Here is a 19,416-nt window from a genome sequence, read left to right as displayed (position 1 = left end):
GTGTTAGTCCCATAGTATTTGTTCAACAAATACTTTAATAAAAATTTTGGTGCAGTTGCAAAGCATTTTTTTTTTAGAAAAAGGTTTAACCTGGATATATTTCTGTTGCTTTTTCTATCAAAATATTTGGAACAATAATTGTATTTAGATTACTTGAATATTCTATGTGTACATCAAAACTTGCAGTAAATATTCTTTCATTTTTATTAATAAAAACATAATGTTTGAAAAATTATTTACAGAACATTTAGGCATTTTCATTGATATTCTATCATTTTCTAATACAGAAATTCAAAGAAAAAATCAAACTCCTCTCCTATGGAGGAATAGCTAGTACAAAAATCTAAAATATTCATTATTTTATTACAATAAAAAGTCACCTTTGAATTATTCTGATTTTTGCATGGCTTTCAAGCTGAACCTTGTAAATGAATAGTTTGACAGAACTCTTTAATGAAGGGTAATTACAAAAACAAAATATGGTTTCTAAATTGTAAAATTGAGCACTAGACTTAAATATAGTAATCTTATCCTAGTCTATTTAGAATTTTTTATATTTTATTGAACTAATTGATGTTCATAGTTACATAGATCAAATAAATATTATTTTCAGGCATTTAAAATATTTTTTGAGCATCTAACGTGATAAGAATTATTGTATTGATAGTAGATGCAGTAGTGGGCAAAGTGGTTATAATCCTCACAGAGTTTTCAGTTCAGTGAGAAAGATAAAATTTAATTAAACAATACTACAAATATATATTAAAACTACGACAAATGGGTGATATTTATTAAACAATTACTTCATTACTAGAACAATTTTTAAAGCAAAACCCCCACATAAGTTACTAACATTGTTTATGTCTTTTTAAATATTTAGGAGATTATGAATATATAGTCCACTGTCACTCATAAAATGCAATTGTATCTTCCTATTTTATGGCATCATAAATCTCACTGAATCCTCTTAATTCCTTTCCCCTAAAAAAACCCTTGTCTAATCCATACCTATCATACTTTGCTCCAACCTGTTCCCTTAAATGCCTTTTTTTGTTGTTGTTACCACAGCAAATCATGTTATCCCACCATGCGCGTTCTCTTATGAGACAGTTTCTTCATCTTGATCTGTTTTTTTTTAACCTTCTGGATAAAAAATGTGCCTTGACTTAAAAATTTATCAAATGGACACCATATATTAGGTGAAATATTTTGTTATTGTTGATGAAGGAAAAGATGTGGGCATTTGAAAAATACTATAAACTCCCAGCAATTAATACAGTTTCGATATCACAGTTTTCCCTTTGTTCCATAAGGAAAACTCCATGCTTAAATGTACACCAAAACTCTAAATCCTAACCCGCTCCAACGCCATTTACTTCTTATTCTCCTTGGAGTGTATAAGAATCTTATTGGTGCCTCAGGAGGTAGTGTCATGGAGAATTTGGCTAAGTACAGTACATCATAGAAAGCATTGGTTAAAGTAGGCACTATAAACCTCTTATATGAAGCATCACTAACCATCATTATTCCTTGGTTCATTCCATGCATAGTTGGACCTATGTAATTCTTTGGATGAATATGTATCTGATGATATTAGGCTTACTTACAGTAACATTGATAGAGGACACTTGCTGCTTGGTGGTCACTAAAGAGCAGTTATAAGTGTACCATATGAATTCCAATTGCTGTCTACTGTGTTGTTTACTTTTTCTAGGATGTAGAAGTCTCCAAGTGAAATTTATATTTGTGGCTTTGGCACAAATCTTAGTTTATACCTTGTGAAATCTTACACAACTATTAGTATCTCTATGTCTTCATACATGTCCATCTTTGCATCATTTCTGTGATGCTATCTTTAAGTTAATATCTTTCCGCGTATGTATAGCTTCCAAAATTATTGCTCATTCGTTGCCTCTTACTGCCCAGGGTTAATTATGATTTTAGCATCTTATTTAGACCTACCTAAGTAGAGTCAACACTTTTTACAAAAAAGGAAGTGAGAAAGAGTTGGTGCTAGCCCAAAGCTATTGTTAAGAAGCATACAGTGAATTGAGGGCTTGGCCAACAAACTCTCCACTTCCTCTATCTGCTTGCAAGCCACTCTTAGAAGAATACAAGGAAAGCACCTACTGGGCTTCAGAGGGGCAGACATTTTAAGAATAAATGAAATTAATTACTATTTCAATATCCCATAATGACCCCTATTAAAGAAAAGCAGATCAGAGAAATATATTAAAAAGTAGCTTAGAAGAAAACACAATTCTGGTTTTAAGAATAAAATACTCATTGCAGATTTGTTAATGTTAAGCCAGGGCTGTCATCCTTTGAGATATTAAGTTCTGAATAGAAATACAACAAAGAAAACTAAAGTATTGCATTCCAGGAGGATTTGTATTGGGTTGAGTATCAATGTAGAATTAACAATAAAGAGTTATTTTTATCCAAAGTGGATGAAAAATAATATATGGAGAGGTGGAATATGAATGTGGCATAAGCATACATCATTTTCTTTCCCATTATTCTCTCATCTTCTTATAGTGATTTCTTAGCTAGATGGGAAATAGTAAACTTGCTACATGATTAATGATGTTTTTATACTCTCTTAAAGAAGAAAAAAGGAAATAAAGTCTTGTCTTTACTTTATAAGGTTAAGAGAAAACTTCCAGGTTGAAAATATAAAACAAACTAGCCTATAAAAAAGAATTAAATTTTGGTCCTTTTAATCCCCAAATAAATTTTTTATATTCATCAGTAGTTGCTAAATAAGCAGACTTTTAAGTCACTAATGTTCAAGAACTACTTGACTACTATTAGAATAACATTAGAAATATTGAACAATGTCTTTAAAAATGTGTTTATATTGATAATACTAATGCTGAGTAAAATCAGTCCTATAATATAGTTGGGGTTTTATTTTATTATTAAGTCCACAGAGAGTTTTACTGCTTTGGGACTCCCTAGCAGACAGTAAGGCATGTATGGTAGAGAGACTTTGTTCCTCATTTCACCCCAGAACACTGTAAGGTTTTAGCTTCATCAGGGTTTCAGTAAATTAGTGTTGGTAACTGAATTTAGCATGGGCATTCCTGATGCTACACAGCAAGTATAGTAGGAACCATAAAGAATATCAGCAAAAACAGAAAATGTATAGTTATCAATTGCAACTGCATTGGCAGTTGGATCCAAAAGAGACGGTATTGCCCAAAACATATGTCATGGTAGTAAATTACACATTACATAAGCAAATGTAAACTACTCCCTGGAAATGCCTAGACATTTCAGAGTGGTGTGGTCTTGCATTAGCATGTGGGGCAATATCCCGGGAAATATATTGAATCATGATGATGATCCATTTTTAACTATGGAATGGGAGGTAATGCTTAGGTTATATCTATCTATCTATCTATCTATCTATCTATCTATCTATGAGTCTTCAGGTTACAACCATCATCTATTTATGTATAGTTGCTCTTCTTTTCTTCTCCATTTTTATTCTTCTTCCTCTTCTCTTCTGAAAAATCCTGTCTTAGGTTTCCAAATTAGCTGACTTCTGTGAGGAATCAGGAAGAGATACAATCCAGATAGTGGGTCATCTAGGAAAAAGAAAGTGATATCTAGGACATTATTTGCCAGTCCAGAATATCCAAAACACTACCCATAATTTTACTACTAAACATTGTTAGCCATAAGTAAGCACACAGACATCTCTATACCAAATTTTAAAATTCCCATGGTGCACCTGAAGAAAAAATAAGCTTCTAATAAGTTTTGGAAAAAAATATCATTTAAATAACTTTGGGTATATAAACTTCTCAGTACTTACAGGGGAATTTGAAAAATAATTTATGTTAACTGTTTCTTAGGAAATAAGTATTCTCAAACCCCAGCTTTAATCCAGATAAAAAGCAGTGGCTTTGGGAGGCTTGAGTTTTTCTCTCCAATCATAACTTTACCATAGTTTAGATATCAGATTAAATCTGCCTGATTTTGTTTGTACATTAAATGATAATTTTTGTGTTAAGTTTGTAAACATTTGAATTAAAAATAATAATTGTTCAGAACTTTCAAAATTGTGCAATTATTTGAATGGAAGACTATACATTATGGGTCATGAGTTAGATTAACTATTTATTTTACATTATGCAATAATAATTAGAAAATATTTGCATGTGTTCTGTCAACTAATGGCAAAAGGGAAAAAATTATAATTTACTATGCCTTTAAATAGTATTTCCATTCAATAAGGAGACATCAGAATTGTATATAATATTTAAAATGTATTCTAATAATTTTGAATGAACAATTTCTCAATATAAGCAGATAGTAGTGTCACAGTTAAGCCCTATAAACATAAAATTATGAAAGATTGTCAATGGTTAATACATAGCTCAGAGGAGCAGATTAAGAGAAATGCAGTTCAGTTGTGTTGGGTTTATACTGCAGTTTTGCTGACAGTTTGTTGTCTCTGTTTTGTTGTGATAAAGAATTACAACAGTTGTACAAGTTTACCCTCTGTATCTAGGCAATTTTTCATGAAAATGTCAATGTTGTCTACTACTTGCTTTTATTTCATGAATATACGTGTTTTGTGGAAATATTTCAGGAAAGGCGGTATGAGTCAATCATACAAAATTTTCTTGTTGCAAGCTTACATCTCGAAAGTTTCGAGTGTTTCTTATTTTACAGAAGAAAAAGAGAAAACATAAATTATTACAAAACCTGAACTTTGTGTGGGTCAATATAAAATTTAAGGAAACATCTACTCTAAGTCTGGAGGCCTCCAAGGATAAATCAGTGTTTCAGGCTGACCCATCATTCAGATACCCCATATAGTAAACATGGCTTTCAAGCCACCACTGCATGGGAAGAAAGATCTGGAGCGTCATGTACCTGGTCTTAAACCCGTGGTTCCCAGAAGTAACACATACCATTTATACTCTCAGCCCATTGGCCGTAACTAGTCACCTGACCCAGACTAGCAAATGTAGGTAAGGACATAAATATTCCCTGAGTGCTAGGACAGTACTCTTATAATGTAGCTTATATATGAATTACCAAATGATTTTGTTAAAATGCACATGTTGTTGCAGTAGATCTGAGGTGTCAACTAAAATTCCACATTTTAACAACATCTTACGTGATGCCAATGCTTTTGGTGTAATCCACATTTTGAGTGGCAAGATTCCAGGTCATATATCTAGGAATTGAATTTTTGAGTCATGCAATGTGCACAAACAAACGTGTCAAATAATTTATGAAAGTCTTGGTACCAATTTATACACCTGAGGATGACTTATAGATTTCTCATTGGTTCTTATCCTCATTTAAAGTGTATTGTAATAACTTTGAATGAACAGTTTCCCTTGGTGATTTCAGACATCTTCATTTTACCAATTTAAATGATATAAAATTGAATCTAATTGTAAACTTAATTTTTATTTCCCTGACCACTAAAATTTTGTTTCATTTCATATGTCGGTTTGCTGCTCGTGTTCTCTATTTAAAGTGAGAGTTTGTGTTGATCTTACGTTGTAGCTCCCTGAACTAGAGAGGATTCACACAGTGGTATTTTATGAGGAAGTGTTTCTGTGACACAATTATCAGTATAGCTGTGGGATGCAGAAGAGAGCAATGAACATTCATGCCACCGCAATCAATTACTCTGTTAAGGGGTTCTGCTGGAACAGTGTAGTTTCTCAGTTAATTTCTACTTCCCATTTAGATAAGCTAAACCAAACTATTCAAATTATTCAAACTTCCTCTATAAAAAGTCTCATATGTTGGCTCTTGGGAATGAAGGCATACCAGCAAATGTATGCACAAAAAACGACAAAGGGATATGAGAGGATATTGACATAATAATACAAGGTTTCTTCTCCCATTTTCTATTCAATTGTTTATCTTGGATTTCTTGATTATGCAGATTGCAGATTGTGACTCTCTAATCTTTGTGTTTCAATGTCTTCTCAAAGATAGTAATTTGTGTTTTCACCTTTAATAGATATTTTGATGAATTTCTTAATTTTATTGCAGTCAAATTTATCAACATTTAAAAATGATTATTGCTTACTGTGTATTCTATAAGATGCACAATACATATCAAGCAAAATACATAAAAGTAAGCTGTTCTTTTGGAAAAAATAATATTTGGGACTGGCTCAGTTGTGGAGTGAGGAAACTAATATTCAAGTTTGAAAATTTTAAATTATGGAGTGTAATATATTTTGTAAAACTGTTGCTTACAATGTATTGTAATGCATATCTTGTGCCTAGTGAGTCTGTAGCACTATGGGAAGTGAGTGAGAAGAACTGCAGTGCTTTGGCTAGTATATGCATTTTGCAAAGTATTCTTAGAAATAAATGAGTTCATATAAGATTTAGCTTATTTTCAAGTGTACTGACAGAACTAGTAGACAGAATTCAGAGATCAAGATCTCCACAGAAATAGGAAAGCCCATTGCTTTGAGGTCCTACATAGTAAAAGATAAGACTGAAGATTTTAAGGGACGATGGAATAGTAAGTTTACTCAATGAAAAAAAAATCATCTCTGCCACAAAGATCAAATTAAAAATGTGGCCTTTCCACGTATTATTTCTAATGGATTTATAGTTGTTAACAATAATGTGAGAGAGAGAGAGGGGCATGCAGGCCAAGCCAAAAAATAGATTGAACATGAAATTTATTTCAATAAAAAAATTTTGGATGAAGTTTGTGGTACATGAAACTGATAAGAAGAAAGTAGACATAAAGCCCACTATATTTAGAGATAAATATATTGCCAAAGACACCATGAACCTGTTCTAAACAACAACAACAACAACAACAAAAACTTGGGCTATTCTAGAATTCAAGACAAAAGCAACACTTAGGCTCCTAAACTTGCAACAGAAAGAAATAGTCCATGAAAACTGCTCAACACCTAATTCAAATATGGCCATAAAAGGTAGATTGAAAATCCTACTAAAAGAAAAAAGCATTACTTTAAAAAAGCCTAATTTGACCAAAATAAAAAATAGAGTCATTTGTAATAAAAAGTATGTTGAAACTAATAATCTGACAAACTATTAAACATAAATGCATACATAAGAAACCAGAATTAAGAGCTTAATAATTTATACAGTGTGCAGTACACAAACAAAAATAAATATTTACAATAGTTTTACTCTTATCTGTGGGAAATACATTCTAAGACCCCCAGTAAATGCACAAAACCACAGATAGTACTGAACACTGTATATACTATGTTTTTTTAATACATGAATACCTACGATAAAGTTCAATTTACAAATTAGTCACCATAAGAGAAAAACAAGAAAAAATAAAAAATATAATAGTTATAAAAATATACTAAATAAAAATAATGTGAATGTGGTCTATCCTTACATATAATATATATAATAATTTATATGTAATTAATATATTATATGCATCTATATAATTGTATTGTTCTCACCTGTTTTTGAACTGTGCTTGTCTGAGGGTAACTGAAACACCACAGAAAGCTAAATCACAAACAGGGGAGGGACGACTGTAACAGGAACAATTAAGAAATAAGTACAGGATGAAAAATTCAACAAATGCTGAATATACATTACAGCAAGAGGGGTCCCACAACTTTGGCAAATTAGAGATTGAAGCACAGAATGACTTCAGATGTTGACTAAATGTTACAGCAAGGGAGGCCATACAACTTTGACAAATTAGTGAGTTTTTAAATAGACAGAGCCTGAGCAATTTCTACTGCTGATTGAATAAATACACAATCCTCAGATTTAGGGAGTCCAAATGTCCTACATTGGAATACTATAAAGAAATCTATACTGATATTTCTTATAGTTTAACTAAAGAACGTTAGAAGAAAAAAATATTAAAAGCAAAAGCATGTGACAAAAAGAGGAATTTCTGACACTCCTTATCCATGCCCAGAGACACTGAGCAGGTGGGTGGGAGGGCAAGGAGATAAATCCCAATACAAAAAGCAATCACCTAAGGCAGCACACTTTTTTGTCCAAAGTGGAGGAAAGGCCCAGTTTTAATAACTACCTGGAAAGGGTAGCTTCTGACAAGCCTGAGATACCCCTGCCAGATGAAAGACCCCGATGGCATTTTGTTCTTTAAATATATTTCATTTCTTTGTGATATTTTTATTGTAATATTTGTTTCAAGAGCATCATAATTTCTCATTCAAAAATTTGAACAATTTTTTGATAACATACTTTTCCTGGTAATTCTAACATCTGTGTCATCTCTTTATTGGTGTCTTTTAATTGTTTGCCCTTATTGATAGCCTGAGTAATTTTAAATTGTAGCCTGGAGATTTTGAATATTATATTCTGAGACCTTAGGTCTTGTTTACATCCTATACAGAGGGCTAATATTTTGTTTTAGCAGGCGATTGACATATATTTGGCTCAGGCTGTGAGTTCTTATCCACATTCTATGGGCTGTGGTTCAAACGTCAATTTTGTTTTCAAAGCCATTGTATTGTTTATATGATCTGTCACACGTATTCATTGCCTAGTTGTCAGTCTCCACCTGAAAATAAGATATATGTGTTAGTTCTCAAAAACTGTGGCAAGAAAATTCAGATTTTACCCATGAATTAGTCTTAGGCAAGTTCAGGATTTTAAAAACAGCTTTGTGGGCCTGCTTTCCCAAAGTCCTCCCTCTCTACATTCAGGTTCTCTTGGTCTCGCAATTTTGGAACTCTGACCAAAAACCATCCACTTCTGATATTATGTTGCATTCAGGCCATGTGGCAGGATGGCAGGGAGGTACTAAAAATAATTCAATAAGGTTTGGCCCAGCCATCTTGTAGCCACTGAATCCCTTCTGCCCTGTCAGTGTTTTCTTAGTGTTTTGACTTCTGCACACATCCTTCATCAGCTATGGTAACCTCCCAAGGAGTAAATGGAAACTGAGGAATGAGAATAACACAGGGTCTATTACTGAGAATGATGCATGTGCTGAGGAGAATAATGTTTATTCTTCAGCCATGGAATGAAATGTTCTGTAAATATCCATTAGGTCCCTTTGGTCTATAGTGCAAATTCATTGCAATATTTCTTTGTTGATTTCCTGTCTGCATAATCTGTCCAGTGCTGAAAGTGGGGTATTAAAGTCTCCAGCTATTATTGTATTGGCATCTATCTTCTTTTTTAGCTCTAATAATATTTTATTTCTATATCTGGGTGTTCCTGGACCAAACTGAGGGCTGGGCTGGTATTTCTCGTGGCCCAGTAATGAGATGCAGGTGAACTGGGGAGAAAAAGAGTAAGAAGAGTTTTTGTTTTCTGCAACTGGTTACAGGGGAGAAGGCCTGGAAATTATCACCAGACCAACTCAAAATTACAAAGTTTTCCAGAGCTTATATACCTTCTAAGCTATATGCCTACATGTAAGTGTGCATTCATCTAAAGACATAAGTGATCAATTTCTTTTAACCTGTAACTAAGGCCTGAGTCTTGAAGACCTTCTTCTGGAGGCTCAGTAAATTCATTTAATCTTAATGGGTCTAGGTGCTGGGGTGATTACCCTTATCTTGTCTCCTCTAAATCATAAAGGTTTGGGGAGTTCCTTTAGACTCCAATAAACTTATTTGTGGAGGCCTGGGGAGTTTCTTCATACCCCCAGTAAAACTTGTTTCATCCTAAAAGGGTCCTGTTAAGAATTCCTTCATTATCTTGTCATGCTCCAGGGCCCAGGATAAGCCTAGGCAAAACTCTTCGTGGGCTCTTTGTTACAGTCCAGGCTTTGTACACGGGCACTGGCTCAGTCAGCTTTAAATGTTTAACCTAGTCACTCAGTAAGTGCTGGGACAATTGTAATGGAAGCCTGAATTAATGAGACCTGGCTGGCCACAATGGTGCTCCATTGTTGAGTGAATATATATTTCTAATTGTTATATCCTCTTTCTGAATTGCCTTCTTTATCATATATAATACCTACTTTTACTCTTGTTATAGTTTTTGTAATGAATTGTATTTTGTCTGACCTAAGTATAGCTACTAGTATTCTTTTTTGGTTTCTGTTGCCATGGAATATTTTTTTCATCTCTTTGGTTTTAGACCATATGTGTCTTTAGAGTAAAGTGTGTTTCTTGTAGGAAACAGATCATTAGGATTTTTTTTTAATTCATTCATCCACTCTATGTCTTTTTATTGTTTAGTCCATTTACATTCAATGTTACCGTTGATAAGTAAAGACTTACTCCTACCATGTTGTTATTTGTTTTCTGGTCTTTTCTTCCTTCTTTCCTTCATTTCTGTCTTCCTCTATTAAAGGTAATTTTCTCCAGTCATATGTTTAATTTCTTCCATTTTATTTTTTGTGTATCCATTGTATTTTTTTTAATTTGAGGCTACAATGAGGCTTGCAAATAATAACTCATAACCTATTATTTCATACTTCTGTCATTTAACACTGATTTCATAAATAAGCAATAAGAAAACTAATAAAAACTCGATGCTTCAACTTCATCTCCCCTACTTTTTTGTTTCTATTCTTATATTATTATACTCTTTATGCCTTTTACATTTGCTTTAGTTATAATTTTTGATAAGTTTATCTTTCATTCTTTCAAATGAAGGATATGAGTAGTTGACACACTGCAATTACAGTGTTATAATATTCTGTGTTTTTCTGTGTACTTACTATTATCAGTGACTATTGTACCTTCAGATGATTTCTCACTGCTCATTAACATCCTTTTCTTGCAGACTAAATAAATAAGACCCTTTAACATTTCTTTTAGGACAGGTTGGTGTTGATGAAATCCCTCAGCTTTTGTTCATCTGGGAAATAATTTCTCCTTCATGTTAGATGGATATGTTCACTGGATATACTATTCTTAGATTTTTTTCCTTTTTTTTTTTTTTTTTTTGAGACGGAGTCTTGCTCTGTCACCAGGCTGGAGGGCAGTGGCGCAATCTCGGCTCACTTCAACTTCCGCCTCCCGGGTACAAGCCATTCTCCTGCCTCATCCTCCTGAGTAGCTGGGATTACAGGAGCGCCCCACCATGGCCAGCTAATTTTTGTATTTTTAGTAGAGATGGGGTTTCACCATGTTGACCAAGATGGTCTCGATCTCTTGACCTCATGATCTGCCCACCTTGGCCTTCCAAAGTGCTGTGATTACAGGCGTGAGCCACCATGACCGGCCCTTAGATTTTTTTTCTCTTTAGCACTTCAGTATGTCATACCACTCTCTCCTGGTGTGTAAGATTTCCACTGAAAAGTCTGCTGATAGACATATTGGAGCATCATTGTATGTTATTTATTTATTTTCTCTTTCTGTTTTTGGAATCCTTTCTTTGCCTTTGACATTTGGATGGTTGATTATTAAATGTTTGGAAGTAGTCTTATTTGGATTAAATCTGCTTGGTGTTCTGTAACCTCCTTGTGCTTTAATATTGATATGTTTCTCCAGGTTTGGAAAGTTCTCTGTTATTATCCCTTTGAATAAACTTTCTGCCTCTATTTCTCTCTCTACATCCTCTTTAAGGCCAATAACTCTGACATTTGCCCTTTTGAGGCTATTTTCAAGATCCAGTGGGCACACTTTCTTCTTTTGGATTCTCTTTTCTTTTGGCTTCTCTGGGCATGCATTTTAAAATCGCCTGTCTTTTAGCTCACTAATTATTTCTTCTGCTTGATCAGTTCTCCTTTTAAGAGACTCTGAAGCATTCTTCAACATAATTGAATTTTATAGCTTCAAAATTTCTGCTTTATTCTTTTTGTTTTAATATCTTTGTTAAATTTATATGATAGAATTCTGAATATCTTCTCTGTGTGTGTTATCTTGAATTTCATTGAGCTTCAACAAAACAACTATTTTGAATATTTTGTTTGAAAGGTCACATATCTCTGTTTCTCCTGGATTGGTCATTGGTGTCCTGATGTTTGTGAATGTTTATCAATGTCTGGGCATTGAAGTGTTAGGTATTTATGTAGTCTTCACAGTCTAAGCTTGTTTGTACCCATCCTTCTTGGGAACAATTCCCAAGTATTCAAAGGGACTTGGATGTTGTGATCTAAGTCTATGATCAGTGAAGCTGTATTTGCATTAATAGGCACTCCAAGCCCAGTAACGCTGTGGCTCTTGTTGACTAAATGAGTACCACCTTAATGGTCTTGGGAAAGATGAGAGAGAATTCTCTGAACTACCAGGAAGAGTATATTGTTCATTTCCCTTACTTTCCTCCAAACAAATGGAGTCTCCCTCTCTCTCTCTCTCTTTCTCTGTCTCTGTGTGTATGTGTGTGTGTGTGTGTGTGTGTGTGTAGGTGTGTGTGGAGTTGGGAAAGGAGTGCCACAAGCAACACTGTGGCCACAACCACTGGGACTGTGCTGAGTCAGACCCAAAGCCAGCACAGCACTAGGTCTTTCACCAGGTCCACAGTGGTCACTGCCTGACTAACATTTACTTTCAATCAAGCCCAAGGGCTCTACTATTAAGTGGTGAATTCGACCAGGTATGTCTCCTTCCTTTCTGGGCAGTGCATCTCCCCTAGACCCTGCTTGGGTTCAGAGATATCATCTAAGAATCAGAGCCTCGATTTGGGAATCTTAGGAATCGACTTAGTGCTCTATTCTACTGTGACTGACCTGGCACACAAGCCACAAGACAAAGTTCTTCCCACTCTTCCCTCTTCTCTCCTAAAGCAGAGGAATCTCTCCCAATGGCCACCATCACCCCAGGCCTATGGCAAATACTGCCTGGCTATCACAGATGTACACTCAAGGACCAAGGACTCTTCCATCAGCTTGTGGTGAATATTGCAAAGCCTGAGTATCCCCCTTCAGTAAAGTGGGCTCTCCTGTGGCCCAGTGAGAGACTGCAAATGCCATCTAGGAGCCAAGGCCTGGAATCAGGAGTCAGACTTTTTTGTGGCCCATCATGTTTCTAGATGTGTCATCCAGGAAATAGGTCCTTGTGACTGGTGCCCTACCCTGTTGTGTCTGAGCCAGTATCAAGAGGCAAGAGAAAATTCTCCCCACTTTTCTCTCTCTTCTCCTCAAGTGGGGGAAGGGATCTCTCAGAACCTCTTTGAAAATTGTTGTTGTACTTTCATTAATACATTCCTATATAGCACACATGATTCTTATAATTTCTGGCATAGCAATAAAAATAATTTGATATTTTGCCTAAAAGTATTAGTAACATTTAGAAACCTTGATGGAGTTTCCACATGAACAAAGGTTTCATTTTAAAAGTTCAATAAATTGGTTAAGATTTGAACCATCATAAAAACTCTACCAAATGTCACAATAGGTAACAGCATATACTTCACCTAATATCATGAATAATGATTTTGGTGTACAATTATAAATATACTTTTGGTTTATATATATCTTTGCCCTTAACATTTATGTAATGCATTCCTATAGTCTCTTTTTTTTCCCTATTGGTCCAATTTATAATTTTGTACTTGTGACAAACCAAGACTGTACCAGAAAATATAATACACTTTCCTCTACTAAAAAGTAATTTGTAGTTAGTGATATTCTACACTATACAACATTCTACACTAACAGTTAGTGATATTCTACACTATAATATTAAAATAAAAAATATCAATAAAGTTTTTGTCTTGTTTTGTTGTCAGGGAGCTTTGAGAAAGAATGTGAAAAACATGGCAAATCTGTGGAATGCTAAGGAATTCCCACTTAACAAAGCTGAAGGTCACCACATTTGACAACAAATAAGAAAAGATCTAATATAGAAAGAGAAACTATCATGGCCCAGAATATAAACTCAAAGTGTACTTACGACACAAAATATTTTTTGAATTTATTTTAATGTCAAGCAAAATGTCTTATTTTGAAGCACAATGGCTATAGATACTAACAGGATAAGAGTGATACTTTGGAGTTTTTCTGTAGAGTAAGGTTGATTATATTTCATCATTTAGAAACAGATATTTAGTTCTGCAATTAAAATTCATTGTGGATTTTATATATGTGTTGAGGAACAAAAGAATAAATTGCAGGGCTCTGGGTGTCAGAAAATTTCTTAGTGTTTCTCAAGATCTAGAAATCATGCTGCATACTCACCTATAGACATAGGCAGAGAGAAAATTGGACATTGGGGTCACAGTCTAAGAAACAAATGTCATCTTCCTGAATTTGTAAAAGATATTATTAAGTATGTAATATAAATAGTAAAGCTGCATCAGTACAGAATGACAAAATGTCAATTTTCATCCTGGACACAAAGCAAGTTATAAATAAATGTTAAATTACTACATGACTGAATGAATAAATGTAGTTATGGGAAATAGTAACATGAGATATATTTTTCTTTTTTAAATTTTTAATTTTTGTGGGTACAAACTAGATGTATATATTTGTGGGGTACAAGAGATGTTTAATGTATGCATGAAATGCATAATAAAATCATGGTAAATGTGGTATCTATTCTGTAAAGCATGTATCCTTCGTGTTACAAAAGATCCAATTTTACTTTATTTAAAAATGTACAATTAAGTTATTATTGACTATAGTTACCCTGTTGTTCTATAAAATAGTATGTCTTATTCATTCTTTTAAACTTTTTTTTACCCATTTACCATCTCCACTTCCCCCCAGACCACCCACAAGCTTTCTCAGCCTCCGGTAATCATCCTTCTGCTTTCTATGTCAATGAGTTCAATTATTTTGATTTTTAGAACCCACGAATAAGAGAGAACATGCAATGTTTGTCTTTCTTTGTTGGGCTCATTTCACTTAACATAATGACTTTCAGTTAAAAATCCATGTTGTCACAAATGACTGGATCTCGTTCTTTTTTATGGCTGAATAGTATTTCATCTTGTATAAGCATCACATTTTCTTTATCTATTTATCCATTGGTGGACAATTAGGTTGCTTCCAAATCTTGGCTATTTTGAATAAATAGTGCTGTGATAAATATAGAAGTGCAGATATCTCTTCAATATACTGATTTCCTTTCTTTTGGGTATATACTCAGCACTGGGATTGCTGAACCATATGGTAGTTCTATGTTTAGTGTTTGAGGAATATCCAAACTGTTCTCTATAGTAGTTATACTAATTAACATTCTCACCTACAGTGTACAAGGGTTCTCTTTTCTCCACACTCTCACCGGCATTTGTTATTGCCTTTCTTCTGGATAAAAATCATTTTAACTGGGCAAGATCACTGTAGTTTTGACCTGCATTTCTCTGATGAAAAATAATGTTTTCCACCTTTTCATCTACCCGTTTGCCATTTGTATGTCTTCTTTTGAGAAACATCAATAGAGATTTTTGCCCATTTTTAACTGGATTATTCAAATTTTTCGTATAAAATTGTTTGAGTTCCTTATATATTTTGATTGTTAGTCCCTTGTCAAATGGTTAGTTTGCAAATATTGTCTCCCATTCTGTGGGTTATTGTATTAGTCCATTCTTGAATTGCTATAAAGAACTACCTGAGATTGTACAAGAATCTACAGACTCTACAAGAAGCACGGTTGGGGAGCCCTCAGGAAACTTACAATCATGGTGGAAGATGAAGGGGAAGTGGGCACATCTTACATGGCTAGAGAGGGAGAAAGAGAGAGCAAGAGGAGGTGCTACACATTTTTAAACAATCAGATCTTACGAGAACTCACTCACCATCATGAGAGCAGCAAATGAGACATCCTCTTTCATGATCCAACCACCTCCCACTAGGCCCCTCCTCCAACACTGGGGATTACAATTCAATATGAGATTTGGGTGGGAACACAAGTCCAAACCATATCCTTTGTCTCTTCACTTTTTTAATTTGTTCTTTGCTGTACAGAAGCTTTTTATCTTGATGGATCCCACTTGTCCATATTTTCTTTGCTTGCCTACATTTGTGGAGTATTACTTAATAGATCTCTGTCTAATCCAATGTCCTGGAGAGTTTTCCCAAAATATTATTTTAGTGGTTTCATAGTTTGAGGTCTTAGATTTAAGTCTTTAATCCATTTTGATATGATTTTTATATATGGCAAGGGATGGGGTTTAGTTTCATGCTTCTGCATGTGAATATCCAGTTTTCCCAGCACCATTTATTGAAGAGATTGTCCTTTCCACAATGCAAGTTCTTGGCATCTTTGTCAAAAATGAATTCACTGTAGATACATAGATTTGTTTGTGGGTTGTCTATTACATTCCATTGGTCTATTTGTCTGTTTTTATGCCAGTACTGTGCTGTTTTGGTTACAATAGCTCTGTAGTATAATTTGAAGTCAGGTAATGTGATTTTTCCAGTTTTGTTCTTTTAGCTCAGTATAACTGTGGCTATTTTATATTTTGTGGTTTTATTTCATTTTAGGATTCTGTTTTCTGTTTCTGTTAAGAATATCATTGGTAATTTGATAAGGATTGCATTAAATCTATAGATTGCCTTGGGTAGTATGAACATTTTAACAATACTGATTCTTCTAATCCATGATCATGAAACATCTTTCCATCAACAGAAAACAATCCAAAAAAGAAACCAATTAGCTATAAATAAAATTAAAAGCCTAGGAATTACTTTAACAAGAGAAGTAAAATATTTCTACAATAAAAACTATAAAACATTGATGAAGGAAATTGAAGGGATTATTCTACCAATTATTTAGAACTTGTGTGCCAGGCCCTTTGCCAAAATTTTGTACATACTTGACTTTAACAAATAAGACAAAAACAAATTATAGAGGCCTATTGCCCTCAGTTAGTATGTAGTGTAAATTGGACCCTATCCTTGATAACTCTACCAGGCTTCTACCATGTACTTTAAATTTTTCAGTGGATATTTACACTCAAGCCCATATTCTTAAATTCAATCTCTAAAAATTTAAGTAGTTATCTTCCATTCAAAAACTATGTCCTCATCTGTCTCACCCAATTTAATCTATGATAACATAATTTGGTCAAGTACAAGGCTCACAAATTAAAGATGTATTTAAATTTTCTTCTCCTTTTACCTTATCTTCCACACGTGTATAGTCAACCACCAAGGTCTGTTGTTTCTTCTTTCAAAACATTTTTTCTTCTTTTTATGTCTACATTGCAGTACTACTACCACAACTGTATTTTAAACTGTATTTTAAATCAACAGATCTAAAATGATCTCTAATATAATATCTACCTCTCCCTGATAAAAGAGTTTTTGTTTGAGGTGGAGTTTGTGGGAGGAAATTTGGTCAGTGAGAAGGGAAATATCCTTGTATTTAAAAATTATATTTGGATATTTTAAACACTGTCCTCTAAACTGCAGGTTGTCTCTAACAAACTTGTAAAATTTTACAGCTATAAGAAAACCTAACAATTATCTAGTTTAACACCCTAATTTTTCAAATGAGAAAACAATTATATAGCAGTTAAATGACTTGTGTGGGGTCTTTCAATTTGTACAAACTTATCTAAATTGTATCTAATTTTCTTTCTTCTCCATATAGGTCTTATTGCTTGGTTTCATTTGCAAGCTATTTGTGATGTGTGTATGTAAATGTGTGTGTGTCTGTATGTCTTAACGTTTTGGTTCTTTACATACCTCAAATCTAACCATTAATCATGGCCTCAGAAATTTCAGTTCTGAGTAAAGCTTATGCTTTAGACTACTTATGCTTTATTCTGTTCATTATATATTCTTGCCTCTGAATTAAACCTTCCCAGATAAGGGCAGATTTCTATAATTTCTACTTAATATCTCAAGCCTATAATTGTATTTTAGAAAGCATTTAATATACCGAAACATATTTTTTGAACATATGAATGTTAGTTAGAAACCCATGGTTTTCTAAGGGTTTGAAAAATTAATTATCATAATTTTCTAAGCCATAAAGCTTAAACATAGAAATGTAAAATTTCTAGACATTCACCTTTGCCAGTGCCCCTTTTCTAACATTCATGAATTTCTCCAATGCATCTACAAGTTCTTAGAACTAGTAAGTAGTGACTCTACAATAACCTCACTCATTTTCGGCATCCTAGGAAGCAAGATATTAGGTCTTATGTATTTGAATACATCAAGAATATTCAAATTACTTTTTTAGTAGATCTTCGTATAGACTACTGTTCCAGCATATTAGATAAATCAGATTACTAGCATCCCACAGTAGCTATAAGTTATAGGAGATTAAATACAATAATTCTTATTCTTTGTTTTGTTTTGTTTTTTTGAGATGGAGTCTTGCTCTGTCGCCCAGGCTGGAGTGCAGTGGCGCATCTCGGCTCACTGCAAGCTCTGCCTCCCTGGTTCATGCCATTCTCCTGCCTCAGCCTCCCGAGAAGCTGGGACTACAGGCGCCCGCCACCTTGCCCGGCTAGTTTTTTTTGTATTTTTAGTAGAGATGGGGTTTCACCGTGTTAGCCAGGATGGTCTCGATCTGCTCACCTTGTGATCCACCCGCCTCAGCCTCCCAAAGTGCTGGGATTACAGGCGTGAGACACCGTGCCCGGCCACAATAATTCTTTAATTTTATCTTTAGCTCTCAACTTGCTGTATTGATATAATTGCTTTATTTTTTCAGCATATAGTCTTTCCTCTTTCATGCATGGCTACTAATAGTGAAAAAGCTTATTCTTTTCTTTAAAGAAAGCACTCTACTCTTATTTTTATATACCTCTATTAAATGCTATTCAAGGACATTATACTGGTCTCATCTTAAAATTTGTCTTTAGGAAGGCATAAATGTTTGTTGGAAGATGTGAAATATGTGAGTGGGGTTTCTTGGGTTAAGCTTTTCCTACTGAGTCAAAAAAAAAAGCAGTACAATGAATTTCTGACTATTGGACTTTGATATTTCCTATGCCATCATTTAACTCATCAAAAACGACTTAACTTTCTATTTTCTGAGGCCTTTAAGTTGGTTAACTGTTTTAAAAAATCCTTCATCTAAAAAAACCCTATTTTTCTTTGGTTTTAAAGTGGTGAATTAAATAACTGAGATCACTGTCAATATTACTTTATCATATCCTAATGTCTACCATGTCTATTTATACATTTTATACTCATAAAAATCGTGGTAAACTAATCTTCATTTCTTTATATTTTAAGGATTATTTTTATTTTATCAAAGATTTTAATAAGTTTAAATATGTATTTAATCCAGTTGCCACCTCTGAACCATGATTTTATTGATATGTTACATATTGATCTGGGAATATACTTCAGCTTTATTCATGTGATTTATTTATTTAGTCACTTGGTATATTAAGAAGCTGATTCTGTTTTTTCTGATGTTTACTGCAACGTACATTTCTAAGTTCTTAATAGAAATATATTAAACTGCTATTACTGAGAGCATTCTTGGACTCAATACACTTGTAAAATTCATATACAATTTGATATTTTTAACTTAATCTTCAATCTTCCATTTTTAGTACAAAACAATTACAATTTTTTTTTACTTTAAAAAAATAGCACAGAAGAAATTAAAGCCAAAATGAGCA

This window comes from Pongo abelii, chromosome X (assembly GCF_028885655.2).
Source record: "Pongo abelii isolate AG06213 chromosome X, NHGRI_mPonAbe1-v2.0_pri, whole genome shotgun sequence".
In the NCBI taxonomy this organism is placed as follows: Eukaryota; Metazoa; Chordata; class Mammalia; order Primates; family Hominidae; genus Pongo; species Pongo abelii.
Note: the sequence above shows the minus strand (reverse complement) of the source record.